The sequence below is a fragment of the Lissotriton helveticus genome, chromosome 11 (genome assembly GCF_964261635.1).
Source record: "Lissotriton helveticus chromosome 11, aLisHel1.1, whole genome shotgun sequence".
Taxonomy (NCBI): Eukaryota; Metazoa; Chordata; class Amphibia; order Caudata; family Salamandridae; genus Lissotriton; species Lissotriton helveticus.
This window is the reverse complement of record NC_136072.1, coordinates 1091446310-1091458899: the sequence shown is the minus strand read 5'-3', so window position 1 is coordinate 1091458899 and position 12590 is coordinate 1091446310.

Below are 12590 nucleotides of genomic sequence, written 5' to 3'. Positions count from 1 at the left end.
GGACCCCTCTTTATGAGCTAAGCAGAGACGGGAGCCAGCTACACACATCAGGCACATTATATTTCGGGGTGGGGGACACTGCCTTGCGGCCAACAGGACTCCACAAGACCAAATTGGGCTCACTGCGAGGTGGGTAATCTACATGGCCCGCAAGCAGACAAAGCCCTCCTGCAGCAGCCTTTTCGCATATCTGGATAGACCTCAGCCAATACCCCCGACCTTGGAGCCCAAAGAATCTGGTTCTGCCATGGCACTCACCAATTCGGCCTCTTGGACAGTCTCCATGCCTTCAAGACTGAACTGCGTGACGAACTGAGGCTGGACTTTACCAAAGACCTTGCGGACTTTTCATCAAACCTGAGCGCGAGAACAGTCGTACTTTTAAGTGATGTGGACTAGGTGGGACTGTAGATCTTGGAGACTGAGGAGCGGCCAGAAGCCGTATTGAAGGGACAGATCGGCACGGCAGCGAAGATCACCACATTGAAGAACAAGCACAAAATCACCGTTGGGGGGCGGGGGCGAAACCAGGAAGTCAGGCATCCTTGCCCGTGACATGGGCGGGACCTGTGACGCGGCCGAAAGAGGCCGGTGTTGCTCGCTGATGCGGGGCTCCCGTGAGGAAGGGAGAGCCCCGCAGAAGCGGTGGAAATCCAGAGAAGACTCGGGTCCCAGGAGGGGGCCCAGGTGAAGTGGAGAGGCGGGGTGTGTTTCGGGGTCGTATTGCCCAGCAGCCCGGTGAGTGGGGCGCACCAGTGCGCTGACACATCTTGGGCATGGAAAGTGAAAGCGCCTTGCCTCTCAAGGGGGACAGGAGATGTGCATGGCGCGTGCGTCCACATTTCCAGTCCGGCCTGCGCGTGCCCCAGTCCGGACTGCAGCCTGCGCGTGCCCATCTCCTGTCTCCCTTGAGAGCCCTTGAAAGCATAGTCGAAGACTATAGGTCTCGCATTGTGACAGTGCTTCGCGCTGCGCCGCAGGTGCGAGACCTAAAAACTGATATCATACAGAAAATCGTTTTTAGTGTCAGTAGATATTTATTTGCCGTGGGTATATTAAGAGAAAAAAAAAGGCCTGAAATTTTAATGTCTAAAAAAATTAACGTGTAGCTTTAATTTCTAATATGTATTTTTTTTCTGCACTTGCACTTTGAAATTGCATAGAGCTCCGATTGAACACATTGCTGTGCTCTTTTCGTCAAGTTACAGTTCGCTTTCAAAGCACCCGCACTTTCAAAGCACCTGCACTTTGGTTGCTGTCTCGACTCTAAAGCACTTTTTATCTTAATGTATGCTTTGGTATTGTGTCTATTTGTCCCAACCTGGAATTTATTCTCTTCATGTTTTAACTATATAGGATTAGAAGCTTAGCATCTTTATTGCATTCTCATATATTTGATACATCGTTTGCCGGTGTTATTCTTAATATAAAAACTTTTAGTATTTGCATTTGCCTACGGTGGCACGGAGGTATGTCCCGTATGTTATACTGTGTTTTATCAGCAAATATGTATTAATTGTATACTATGCATCTTTTATGGTTTTATAAATCGAAATGAAGATTAAATGAGTATGAGCCTACCAGGCTTATTTGATCCACCCCACTCTTTAAAAAAGTCAGATAAGACGAAGGTTAAGCTTTGGTGTTTAGAGTTCTCTCATTTGCATAGATTGCACACTGAATCGGGTAAAAGCTCTACTAAAGATTATCTCATGTTTTTTGGATCCCGTACTGTATTTAACTTTAGCTCTCCTACGTTGGGAGAGATCCCTACTCTTTCGCTTAAGGGCTGGTGGCATTTAATAAGCTTCTCAGGTAGTAGTGGTCTTTTGGGGGCGTCAGTTTTGGCATGTCCTTGTGATGGATAGTTGGAGCAGACTGATACATTTTATGTATTTTTGTAAATTTTATAAACCTTTTTTCAGTTATTTATTAAGCCGATTTTAAAATCATTGAGGTTTAGGAAATGCAGGGATGCATTGCTTTATCTTCAGTTTTTAAGCAGCTAGGATGTTTGTTGGGGTGTTTGCTCCTGTCTTAAAGCAGCGGTGAAAAGCAGGAAATCGATGGAGGGCTAGTGCACTACTGTTTTTTAGGTCTCGACTATTTTATCCCGCAGGAATAAATAGGCGAGATTCTAGTAAGCGGTTTAAAAAGTCTGCCAAACTACTGCGGACCGCATACAGTTCATGTGATCTATGCGCGTGCACGCCAGCCACATAACACACCACCATTTGTCTGTGCCTCGGCATCAGACTTCAAAGGCTGCCGCTCCACCGCCCAATGCCGAGAGCTTCTTTACCCGTTTCTTCTTTTCTCTATCTGCCCCGCGGCCCTTTCTCTCTAAGCCTCGCAGTGTCTTTTTTTTGTGGTTCTGACGCCCATTCAAATTAAACTCTCCTTGCAAATGTTTTCATTTCCGTATCTCAACTCTCCCATTGTCACGTTGTCTGCATTTCTTTTCCTCTCGCTTGCCTCCTCCCCCATTTCACCCATTTCCAGTCTCGGTTTCTCTCTTGTGCCCTCCATCTATCGACCCTCTCCCTTCCTCCTCTTCCCTATCGTCTTCCTACCCGCTCCTTCCCCCACCTGTCTAAACTCTTTTTTCCCTAGCTGCCTAGATTCCAGTTTGCTTATGTGTGACTTTCCAGTGTTTGAAATGTACTTATATGTGAAATGTCATTTCAGAATGGGCGCCACTGTGAGTTACAGTTTATCGCAAGTCCAGCTTTCCCTTTGTTGCCAATTTCAGAATAACCTGGGCGACCTAGAAACAGTGGAGTGATTAGGAATGTAGCTGGGTACATTTTTGTTTCCGGTGTAAACGACATAACATGTTGGGTGTTGCATGCTTCCCAGGATAACTTATGAAAATATAAGAAAATAGACAAAGAACGGGCTGACTACAGTGCCATTTTACTAGGGCACAGCTGTCTGTATCAAGCACTGGTGTCAGCAGTTGCTGACTTCTGCCATACAGTTTGCTACCTTGCTTGCGCTACTCTTTCCCTTTTTTACTTGTTTCTTCTTTTCTCTATCTGCCCCGTGGCCCTTTCTCTCTTTGCCTCGCAGCGGCTTTTTTTGTGTGCTTCTAACTCTCATTGAAATTAAACTCTCCTTGCAAATGTTTTCATTTCCACGCCATCTGCGTATCTCAACTCTCCCATTGTCACGTCTGCAATTCTTTTCCTCTCACTTGCCTCCTCCCTCATTTCACCCATTTCCAGTCTCGGCTTCTCTCTTGTGACTTCCATCTATCTACCGTCTCCCTTCCTCCTCTTCCCTATCGTCTTCCTCCCCGCTCCTTCCCCCACCTGTCTAAACTCTTTCTTCCATAGCTGCCTAGATTCCAGTTTGCTTATGTGTGACTTATGTGCAGCTGCACGCTTTATTTCCGCTTTAAAATCAGTTTTTCATGTGCACAAAAAGACACTTTTCAAGATGATGCTGCAGATGCATTTCACATGCATTTCAAATATGAGCGCGAAAAAAGACAGAACAGTAAAATACACCATTTATAACACCCGTCAGCCACGTTCTAAGATATTACTACATCAGTTTTGCCTAATAATGTACAATTATTCAGACGTACTGTTTACAAAATGTAGCTTTTAATCTACTTTATGTCACAAATTTTACTTTATTAGCGCTGGACTGCCATTGCATGTTGCATTTTTTTATTCTCTCTACACCTCTCTCTCTCTCTACATCCCTCTCTCTCTACACCCCTCTCTCTCTACACCCCTCTCTCTCTACACTCCTCTCTCTACACCCCTCTCGCTACACCCCTCTTGCTCTACACCCCTCTCTCTCTACACCCCTCTCTCTACACCCCTCTCTCTACACCCCCTCTCTACACCCCTCTCTCTCTACACCCCTCTCTCTACACCCCTCTCTCTCTACACCCCTCTCTCTCTACGCCCCTCTCTCTCTACACCCCTCTCTCTACACCCCTCCCTCTCTACACCCCCCTTTACACTCCCCTCTCTCTACACCCCCCTCTCTACACCCCTCTCTCACTACACCCATCTCTCTCTCTACACCCCCATCTCTACACCCATCTCTCTCTACATCCCTCTCTCTCTTTACCCCACTCTCTACACCCCTCTCCCTCTACACCCCTCTCTCTACACCCCTCTCTCTCTACACCCCTCTCTCTCTACACCCCATCTCTACACCCATCTCTCTCTACACCCATCTCTACACCCCTCTCTCTCTACCCCACTCTCTACACCCCTCTCTCTCTAACCCCCTCTCTCAACACCCTTCTCTCTACATCCCTCTCTCTGCACCCCTCTCTCGCTACATCCCTCTCTCTCTACCCCCTCTCTCTACACCCCCCTCTCTCTAGCCCCCTCTCTCTCTACACCCCTCTCTCTACACCCCCTCTCTCTAAACCCCCTCTCTCTACACCCCCCTCTCTACACCCCCTCTACACCCCCTCCCTCCCTACACCCCTCTTTCTCTACACCCCTCTCTCTACACCCCTCTCTCTACACCCCTCTCTCTCTCTACACCCCTCTCTCTCTTTACACCCCTCTCTCTACAACCCTCTCTCTACAATCCTCTCTTTTTCTTTTTTTTTTGCTGAGTATTATATAGCGCGAACTTGACCCGAACCGAATCGGGTATCAGAGCGCTTTACATAGCACCAGTTACGTTACATGAGGACACACATTAATTTTTTTTATTAGGCACGGGGAGATTAAGTGATTTGCCCAGAATCACAGGATGTTTGGCGGCGTTACCGAGACTCAAACCCAGATCCCCAGGTCCGAGGTCGAGCGCCCTAGCCGTTAGGCCAAGTCCTCTCTCTACCCCACTCTCTCTACACCCCTCTCTCTACACCCCCTCTCAACACCCCCCTCTCTACACACCTCTCTCTAGCCCCCTCTCTCTCTACACTCCTCTCTCTACACCCCTCTTTCTACACCCCCTATCTCTCTACACCCCTCTCTCTACACCCCTCTCTCTCTACACCCCTCTCTCTATACCCCCTCTCTCTACACCCCTCTCTCTCCAGCCCCCTCTCGCTCTACACCCCTCTCTACAACCCTCCTTACACCCCCCTCTCTTTACACCCCCTCTCTCTACACCCCTCTCTCTACACCCCTGTCGTGTTCCCAGACCCAGGAGAATACGCAGGACACGATAGTATTGTACAGGTATGCCTTTATTCTTTTCCCTTACAGCATATGCATATCACGACCTCATGCTTCGAGGTCCAGCATCAGAATGTCCTCTCCCCACCCCTTGACCGGATGTGGTGTCCGTGTCACCTCGCCCCTGCGCTGCCCCAGGGTCCTAGTGCCCTTGTCCTGGACAGGACATCTCCCCCCCTGTTGCAAAACAAACATTTTGAGAAAGGAAAGAGAGAAAGAGAGAGAGAGAGAGAGAGAGAGAGGAGAGAGAGAGAGAGAGAGAGAGAGAGAGAGAGAGAGAGAGAGAGAGAGAGATGTTGTTCGATGGCCCAGAGGCCTCTTCTTTTACACCTCTTCAATTAGTCTCTTTCGTTCCATGTGCTTCCTTCTTGATCGCTGTTTTCTGATATCCGCTTGAGCTTCTTCCTTTTGTGTGCCTTTCTATAGTTCTTGCTTTGACCTTTCCGCTTCTCTTGCGTCTGCCTTGCTGACATGCGAAAGGTGCCCTGTGACGTGACACTGGCCAAACTGCCGCCTTTGCCATCCGTTCTTTTGCTTTTGTCATCTTCAATTTGCCTCCGGGGATCTCGTTGCTCCATTTCCTCGCTTGTCCTTCTTTGACCATCACAATGCCTCCTTTCTTTCTTTTCCGTTTCGTCGCATGTCTTCCTTTTTTCTCCTGAGCCTTTGTTGTTGCGTTTGCTGTTTGAGCTCTTACAGCAGTGTCTTCTTGTTCCACGCTTTTTCCTTTCTTGTGTGTGATAGTCTCACTCTTCTTCATTCTCTCATTTCCACCACCTGTCTTCGGTAATTTTTTTTTTTGTTGATGTTGTGTCACCTTTGCTACCAGTTCTATTTCGTTGCCATCTGAATTTGGCTTTCTGCGCTGTCCCCGGTCAGCATGTGCTGCGTCGTCCTCGGCCGTCATAGCAAGTCTTGTCTCTTTCAATTCTTTGTGGTGCTCTTCGGTCCACGTGACACGTTTTCCTTTGTTTGTTAGCCCCTTCGGTGGGGTGCTTGTGATGGCATCATCTTCTTCCAGTCTTTCAGTTGCCATAAGACCCATCATTTGCGTTGTGACGTTGCTCAACAGGCACGGCGCTTTTTCTTCTGTGAACTTTCCTCGCTCCGGTGGGGTGCTTGTGATGGCATCATCTTCTTCCAGTCTTTCAGTTGCCATAAGACCCATCATTTGCGTTGTGACGTTGCTCAACAGGCACGGCGCTGTTTCTTCTGTGAACTTTCCTCGCTCCATTTCTTTTGCGTCTGCTGTCGCTCTAGCCTCCGCTCTTGCTAGGGCCAGGATGTTTTCTAGTGATGTTGGCTCTTTTAGTATCTTTGCACGGAAGCTCCTGTCACGGCATCCTTCTATTATTCGCAATCTTATTGCTTGTGTGTTGTCAAATTTGTCAAATTCACAATGTGTTACAAGTTTCCTCAGCCTGGTCGCAAAGTCATCTGGTGTTTCGCCTATTTGTTGAGACACAGTTGCGAAATTGTATCTTTCAAGGTCAATATTTCTTTGCCGGTCAAATTTCATTGTTAAACATTTCTTTAGTTTTTTATAAGTAGTTGTTTCCTTTGTTGGTAGCGTCACTGGGAGGTCCCCAATGTCATCGCCTGCATAATTTAGTAATAGACCCAGTTTTGTTATTTCTTCTATTGTCTTTTTCTTTTGTTGTTTCCCGTGCTCTTTCTGGCACTCTTCTGTTTCCTGTGCTCTTCTTGGCACTCTTCTATTCTCCGTGCTCTTCCTGGCACTCTTTTTTTTTTTTTCTTGTTATTTCTTCTATTGTCTTTTTCTTTTGTTGTTTCCCGTGCTCTTTCTGGCACCCTTCTGTTTCCTGTGCTCTTCCTGGCACTCTTCTATTCTCTGTGCTCTTCCGGCACTCTTCTATTCTCCGTGCTCTTCCTGGCACTCTTTTTTTTTGTTTTTTTTTTTTTGTTATTTCTTTTATTGTCTTTTTCTTTTGTTGTTTCCCGTGCTCTTTCTGGCACTCTTCTGTTTCCTGTGCTCTTCTTGGCACTCTTCTATTCTCCGTGCTCTTCCTGGCACTCTTTTTTTTTTTTCTTGTTATTTCTTCTATTGTCTTTTTCTTTTGTTGTTTCCCGTGCTCTTTCTGGCACTCTTCTGTTTTCTGTGCTCTGCACTTTGTCGTCTTTATTTTCTCTTATGTGTCTTTATTTCCTTTCTTTCCTTTTACTTGTTGTCTTTTTCTCTTATTCACTGTTTTTGTCTTCGCTTGTGCTTTATTAGCGCTCAATTCCTTTAGTTCGATTCTCTTATTCGTCCTTGTCACCCTTTGTTCTGTCTTTGTTTTCTTCTTTGTCTGTGCTTTGTTCTCTTGTATCTTCTTTATTTGCACCTGTTCGTTGTGCTGTCACCTTCTTTTCTGTTCTTTGTTCTATTGCTCCTTGTTCAACCCTTATTTCCTTATTCTGCCTCTTTTTGCCTTTGCATATGCTTGTTTGTGCCTTTTTCTTTATTTCCTTTCTTTTCTTTCCTTTGTCCTTTTATTGGCCCCTCTTCTTCTTTAGTTGCACCTGTATTTATGTATTTATGCCCTCTTCCCTGGTACTATGTTCTGTATGCTGCCTTTTTGTCACTTTTTTTTTTGCTTTGCTTTTTCTGCCCTTTTGTCACTTTTGTGCTTTACTTTGCTTCTCTCCTTTTTGCTTTTATTTTCTCTCTTTTTCACTTGTATGGCCCTCTTGTTAATTGTCTTTTACTTTAACCACCCTTTGTGGTCTTCTTTTCCTCTTTTTCGGTGCCTTTATCCCTTATTTTTGTATTTTTTGGCTCTTTTTCGCGCTTCGCCTGTCTTCAAAATGGCCGCCGCACTCGTTCTTGGCTCCTATTGGTTTATATGCCTGTCTTCAAGATGGCCGCCGTGCTCTCGCGGGACTTCACGTCCAATTGCGGCGCTGCCTGACTCCAAAATGGCCGCCACACTCTTTGCAGTTTCTATTGGCTCCCGCGCCTGACCCCAAAATGGCCGCCGAGACTCTCGTGGGTCACGAGAGCTCGCGCTGCTTTTCTATTTCAATTGGATTTCGCGCTCTTTGCTAGGCGCTTACCGGAGGGGTCGTTTTTTGTTCCTTTCCTCGTGCAGCGGTCGGGGTGGGCTCCCGCGTCGCTGCTGCTCAATCAATGTTGCTGCACTCCTCCTTCTGGTCACGACGCGATCCAGGGTGGGCTCCTGGTTAAAATCGCGATTTCTCCACGTCGGATGATTCCGATCCCGCCTCGTCGCCAGGTGTCGTGTTCCCAGACCCAGGAGAATACGCAGGACACGATAGTATTGTACAGGTATGCCTTTATTCTTTTCCCTTACAGCATATGCATATCACGACCTCATGCTTCGAGGTCCAGCATCAGAATGTCCTCTCCCCACCCCTTGACCGGATGTGGTGTCCGGTGTCCCCTCGCCCCTGCGCTGCCCCAGGGTCCTAGTGCCCTTGTCCTGGACAGGACAACCCCTCTCTCTACACACCTCTCTCTCTCTACCCCACTCTCTCTACACCCCCTCTCTATACCACTCTCTCTAGCCCCCTCTCTCTCTACACACCTCTCTCTACATCCCCCTCTCTACACCCCCTCTCTCTCTACAACCCTCTCTCTACACCCCTCTCTCTACACCCCTCTCTCTCTATACCCCTCTCTCTCTACATCTCTCTCTCTACACCCCCTCTCTACACCCCCTCTCTCTACACCCCTCTCTTTACACCCCTCTCTCTACACCCCTCTCTCTCTACACCCATCACTCTCTACACCCCTCTCTCTCTACACCCCTCTCTCTACACCCCTCTCTTTACACCCCTCTCTCTACACCACTATCTCTCTACACCCCTCTCTCTACACCCCTCTCTCTCTACACCCCCCTCTCTACACACCCATCTCTCTCTACACCCCCCTCTCTCCACACCCCTCTCTCTACACCCCTCACTCTATCTATCTCTCTATTGCCATCACTCTATCTATCGCCCTCACTATCTATCTATCTATCTATCTATCTATCTATCTATCTATCTATCTATCTATCTATCTATCTATCTATTGCCCTCACTCTATCTATCGCCCTCACTATCTATCTATCTATCTATCTATCTATCTATCTATCTATCTATCTATCTATCTATCTATCTATCTATCTATCTATCTATCACCCTCACTCTATCTATCTATCGCCCTCACTCTATCTATCTATCTATCTATCTATCTATCTATCTATCTATCTATCTATCTATCTATCTATCTATCTATCTATCTATCTATCTATCTATCTATCACCCTCACTCTATCTATCTATCTATCACCCTCACTCTATCTATCTATCACCCTCACTCTATCTGTCTATCTATCTATCGCCCTCACTCTATCTATCACCCTCACTCTATCTATCGCCCTCACTCTATCTATCGCCCTCACTCTATCACCCTCACTCTATCTATCTATCTATCTATCTATCTATCTATCTATCTATCTATCTATCTATCTATCTATCTATCTATCTATCTATCTATCTATCTATCTATCTATCTATCTATCCACCTATCTATCTATCTATCTATCTATCTTTCACCATCACTCTATCTATCTATTGCCGTCACTCGATCTACCTATCACCCTCACTCTATCTATCGCCCGCACTCTATCTACCTATCACCCTCAGTATATCTACCTATCGCCCTCACTCTATCTATCAGCCTCCAACTATATATCGCCCTCACTCTATCTTTTGCACTCACTCTATCTATCTATCGCCCTCACTCTATCTATCTATCGCCCTCACTTTATCTATCTATCGCACTCTATCTATCTATCGCCCTCAAACTATATATCTATCGCCCTCACTCTATCTATCGCCCTCACTCAATCTATCTATCGCCTGTGTGTGTGGCTTTCTGTGTGTGTGGCTCTCTGTGTGTGTGTGGGGGGTCTCTGTGTGTGTGTGTGTGGCTCTGTGTGTGTGTGTGTGTGTGTGTGGGGCTGTGTGTGTGTGTGGCTCTGTGTGTGTGTGTGTGTGTGTGTGTGGCTGTGGCTGTGTGTGTGTGGGGGGGCTCTGTATGTGTGTGTGTGTGGCTCTGTGTCCGCTAATACTCTCTACTACTCTCTAATGCTCACCTATTGCCATTGTAAATGACAATACCATTTATTTATGTTTTAAAAAAAAAAAATGAAAAAAATGCCATTTGCAATGCCAATAGCTCTAACTTTAACAAAGACGAGACCATTGCATTGTAAATGCTTGTTAACTCCCTGATCTCTTCTCCTGTGCTGATCTGCTGCTCTCTTCCACCACACCTCCTTCTTTAATTCCCTGTTCTCTTCTCCTGTGCTGATCTGCTGCTCTCTTCCACCCCACCTCCTTCTTTAACTCCCTTTTCTCTTCTCCTGTGCTGATCACACACACAACACAACCACTCCCAACCACACACACAACCACACACAAAACTACACACACCACACACCCAACTACACAAACAACTACACACACAACCACACACACATACAACCACACACAAACACACAAACACAATCATACACACACAACCACACACACACACTCTATCTATCGCCCTCACTCTATCTATCTGTCGCACTCACTCTATCTATCTATCTATCTATCTATCTATCTATCTATCTATCTATCTATCTATCTATCTATCTATCTATCTATCTATCTATCTATCTATCTATCTATCTATCTATCTATCGAACTCACTCTATCGCCCTCCCTCTATCTATATATCAATCACCCTCACTCTATCTATCGCACTCACTCTATCTATCTATCTAGCGCCCAAACTCTATCTATCTATCTATCGCCCTCACTCTCTATCTACCTATCAATCTATCTATCTTTCTACCGGCCTCACTCTATCTATCTGTCTATCTAGCGCCCTCACTCTATCTATCGCCCTCACTCTATCGGTCGCCCTCACTCTATCTATCTATCTGTCACACTCACTCTATCTATCTTAACTATCTATCGCCCTCACTCTATCTATCTATCGCACTCACTCACTCTATCTATCTATCTATCTATCTATCTATCTATCTATCTATCTATCTATCTATCTATCTATCTATCTATCTATCTATCTATCTATCTATCTATCTATCACCCTCACTATATCTATCTATCTATTGCCCTCACTCTATCTATCGCCCTCACTATCTATCTATCTATCTATCTATCTATCTATCTATCTATCTATCTATCTATCTATCTATCTATCTATCTATCTATCTATCTATCTATCTATCTATCTATCTATCTATCTATCGCCCTCACTCTATCTATCTATCACCCTCACTCTATCTATCTATCTATCTATCTATCTATCTATCTATCTATCTATCTATCACCCTCACTCTATCTATCTATCACCCTCACTCTATCTGTCTATCTATCTATCGCCCTCACTCTATCTATCACCCTCACTCTATCTATCGCCCTCACTCTATCTATCGCCCTCACTCTATCTATCACCCTCACTCAATCTATCTATCGCCCTCACTCTATCTATCTATCTATCTATCTATCTATCTATCTATCTATCTATCTATCTATCTATCTATCTATCGCCCTCACTCTATCGATCTATCTATCGCCCACACTCTATATATCTATCTACCGCCCTCAGTCTATCTACCTATCACCCTCGCTGAATCTATCTATCTATCTATCTATCTATCTATCTATCTATCTATCTATCTATCTATCTATCTATCTATCTATCTATCTATCTATCTATCTATCTATCTATCTATCGATCTATCTATCTATCTATCTATCGATCTATCTATCTATCCACCTATCTATCTATCTATCTTTCACCATCACTCTATCTATCTATTGCCGTCACTCTGTGGTAAATAAATAAATAATACCCTATTTTTGACTAGGCATATATCATAACAGATAGCTCAATAAATAAGAGTCAAGATTCGAGGTAGTAGGAGTTTCTGCAGGTTTATTACAGCATAAGGACAGGATCAGGACAACCTGCATAGGAACAGAATGGCAGGGCTAGAGTGGCCCGGCAGCTGCCGGGGCTGGGTCTGGGATGAGCGCGCTAACTTTTCATAACAATACACAGGCATATATACATAGCGCGAACACATAGCATTACATTGCAGTAGGCGTAGCAGTGGGTGGAACAGAAGGCGTGACGCGTAGCAGTCGCGAAAGATAACAGTAAAAGTAGGTGTAACTGGGAGTATACATAGACATGTGGTGCAAACGTAACAGAATATGTCATGAATGGGGCGGAAACATAGGAGGGGGCTACCTAAGGAGCCGGAACCTCTGACCTGGTGGTGCTCGTAAACTGGCAATGACGTGTTACGAGGAGAAGCTGGGGGCTATGAACTCTGTGCTAGGAGCAGAGACTAAAGTCTGGAGGGTCGGAGCGACATGTACCTAAACCCTATCTAGTATC